The following is a 3,820-nucleotide window of genomic DNA, read 5'->3' as shown; positions in this document are numbered from 1 at the left end:
GCGACTCTGCGGATCACAGATGGGTGACAGGTCAAGTCAGAGGCTCCAGTGGTGAGGTGCCTAGCCTTCCAGTTGACTACCGAGGAGGAACGCGCCACACCCGATGTGGTGACGAGTATGATTTCTTCTCCCTAGCTTTTATTATATGTTGATTATGATATTTATGTGTCATGTTATGTGTTTTGTTTAGGATAATTCCATGTGAACGGTATTCCAGTTCAGGTGTTATTCGATTCGGGTGCTACCCGATCATTTGTCTCTCTTGCACTTAGCAAGAGGTTCCCTGAGTCTTTAGGCATGTTGGATTGACCTCTAGAGGTCGAGATTGCTGACGACCAATCAGTACGAGCAGTATAGGTTTTCTGGGATTATGTTTTGAGATTGTATGAAAAGGGCTACCTGGTAGATTTTGTTCCTATTCCGTTGCTTGGGAAATAGGTTATTATAGGCATGGATTGGTTGAGCCCTAATAGGGCAGTGATCGACTGTACGCAGCAGTTGGTACAGGTCAGGACACCCACTCGGGGAGAGCTGGTGATTCAGGGCGAGAGGCCACAGCGTAGACTAGGTTTATGTTCAGCAGCGAGATCTAGGTGCTATCTTCAGCAGTGTTGCGCAGGGTATGTCGCCTATGTTATGGATACCCGAGAGGCGGGTAGGGCGACGGTGAGTGATGTACCAGTGGTGCGAGAGTACACGGATGTATTCCCAGAGGAGATGCTAGGGATACCTCCGGAGAGACAGGTACCGTATTGGTTGGCTCCTGGTGCGGCCCCAATAGCCAAGGCACCGTATCGGATGTATTCACGGAGGACTGCACGTGGAGTGGATTCCATATGGGTCATCGTGGATCGGTTGACCAAGAGTGCCCATTTCATACCAATCCAGGAGAGCCAAGAAGCTGGTCGGTATCTACATTCGGGAAGTTGTAGCATGACACGGAGTGCCATCCTCCGTGATTTCAAATAGAGACATGCGGTTTACTTCCAGATTTTGGATGAAATTTCACGACGAGCACACTTTAGCACTGTTTTTCACCCGCAGATGGATAGTCAGAGCGAGCGGACCATCCAGACATTAGCGGATATGATGTGGGCATGCGTATTAGACTTCGGTGGTAGTTGGGATACCTACCTTCCCTTGGCAGAGCTTTCCTACAACAATAGTTACCAGACGAGTATTTACCATCCTCTCTTCGAGATGTTGTACGGGAGAAAGCAGAACCTCGATATGCTGGGGTAAGGTTGGGAAGAGGGTCATGGGGAGCACCGAAGTGGTACTCAAGAAAACGGAGAGGATCCAACTGTTGGATTAGTGTCTAAGCCCGTAACTATATTTGGTATGTACTTGACCCGGTTATGCATGGTCCTTTTGGGTTGCCTTCACCAAAGCAACTGGATAAGGTAATTTAGGAATGAGAGAAGATATTATGATTTATTAATATATTATAGGAATAATATATTAAAGGAGAAATCATATTATTTAATTAATATTAGTCATAAATTAGTTAGGAATTAATTTGGTGACTAAAAGAGATTAATTGAATAAAGGGGGTTAAACTGTCAAATGTATGATAGTTGAATTTTTTGGGCTCGGAAACCTAAAGGATTAAAGGGGGAAGGAAATTATGAGGGGGGTCCATCATATTTTCGTCCATAGGCCCTATTCCAGAAGGTTCCATGGGCTGCTTGGTGATTAAGTTGTCCATTAGTTTTTTCCTGAAACCCTAGCAGCCTACAGTATAAATAGAGACCCTTTCTTGAAATTTTCTGCCACTTGATTCCAAGAGAAACCCTAGGGCCGATTTTAGCATCCTTTCTCTTCTCTCATAATTGCGTTCTTGCTTATGTGGTGTTTGTAAGCCATTAGAGGAGTTACACTTGTGACTCTAAGCTCAAGAACAAGAAGATTCAAAGGATTTCAAGCCAATTGAAAGAGGTAATCACTTAGATATGTTCTTATAGTGTTAATTTTGAGTTATGCATGCTAGATCTAGGGTTACAAGTCTTGGACTAATTATATGTACAGTAGAGAAGCCTAGATCCAAGCTTTAGGGTTTTGCATGAGCACATAGGATGTTCTTTTGATTAAAACCCATCAGTGGTATCAGAGCCTTGATTGGTTTCTATTGTATGTGATGTAATTGTCAAGTTTTTGCTGAAAATCATTTTTCTGGCCTCTGCCCGACTCAACTCGGCGAGTCAGTATCTGGACTCAACGAGTCTGCCCAACACGACGAGTCTAGGTAGTGACTCGGCGAGTCCGGGAGTCAGGCAGAGGAGATCTCGGGATTTCTTGTTGTTTTTCTATAGGATAAATGCCAAATTTGTTTTTTAATGATAAAATCCTAATTTTATTGTATTTAAATGATTTTCCTTACCAAAACAAAAGATAATATCAAATCATTTGAATAATAGTTTCTATATATGATAAATATTGATTGTTTAAATTATTTGGTAATTATGTTGTGACTAAAATTGGATTAGGTCAAATATAGATAATAACAAAATTAATTGTTTAATTTGTATTATTTGTTATTTGGTCCCTTGTGTTTTGTAAAGTTCAAAACTTGCCCTCAAGTTTTGTAATTTAAATTTTTGATTGAAAATTTAATTTTGAATAATTTAAATTTCAAACCCTTAGAATTTTACTAGTTGAAAATTCAACCCTATACTATTATATTATTACAAGATTAATTAATATATATGTATAACTTAAAGTGCTAGTCTTAAAGTTAGTAGGCCTCATTCACGAAGCCAATCTATAACGGGGGTATAAGGTTATGGCCTATAAAATGGTCGTTTAATGGGTATCCACTCTTACCCACCATTTCCTTGATTGGTGGAGGGTCGTTAGCCAAATGTGTAGGATAGGGCAATCGTCTCCTCGTTAAAAGTATAATGAATGATACGAAGTAACTACAATGTTTTTACAAATTTCCAATCTTAGTTACTTTAGGGTAAAATGTGAAAATGATGCTAATCCATGGAATTACACTTTGTACCCTTGTCAAACGTTAGTGGAGCGTGTGTGGTTAACCGACATACTAATTTGGGATTGACATTGTTAGCAAAGGGTGGCTCGATGTTTGTCATAGATCAATAGAGCGTGTGTGGTTTACTGGCACATTGATTAGGTGATAGAGACATTGGGTGCACCATGTTGATTCTCATGGTTATTCACATCTTGTTTGTGATCCTCGGTATCCCAGTCACAAACTTGAAGGGCATATCGAGATTTAAACATGCCATTGAAAAGTTCAATGAATCTCAAAAGAATCTAGGAGTTTTCAAATACATTTAAAACCTAATTTCCTTTCGTTTTTCATGGTGGAAATTAGTGAATCATCATTCACTTACCTTCAGATTATTTACATTTAGATTACGACATCCCTTTTCTAGGTTGTGAATAATGTTGTTGGATCCTAGCCCTAGTTTTTCATTTGGGTGTTTAATTGGGGATTGTTTTTAATCAAACTTGTCCTTTTTCTATTTTCATATGTCTAACGCAAACCACAATGCTCCTGTAGCTACTGGTGGATTCTCACTCATGAATTTGTGTGGGAAAGTGATCTTTACTGGCAACAACTTCAACGAGTGGATCCGAAACATTCAAATGATCACTCTATAGGAGGACAAAGAGTATGTCCTCAACGAGAAGCTTGAAAAGATCATTCCAGAAACTGCTACTGCTGAAGAAATCGCCGCCTTTGAGGCTCATAAACGTGATGCTACGAAGGTTCATTGCATCATGCTCGCGACTATGAATGCAGAATTCCAGAAGTCCTATGAGGACATGTATCCATCCGAGATGCATCAAG

This window comes from Lactuca serriola, chromosome 9 (assembly GCF_051521515.1).
Source record: "Lactuca serriola cultivar US96UC23 chromosome 9, Lser_US96UC23_V15, whole genome shotgun sequence".
Classification (NCBI taxonomy): domain Eukaryota; kingdom Viridiplantae; phylum Streptophyta; class Magnoliopsida; order Asterales; family Asteraceae; genus Lactuca; species Lactuca serriola.
The sequence above is the reverse complement of the archived record's forward strand: the minus strand, read 5'-3'. Positions refer to the sequence as shown.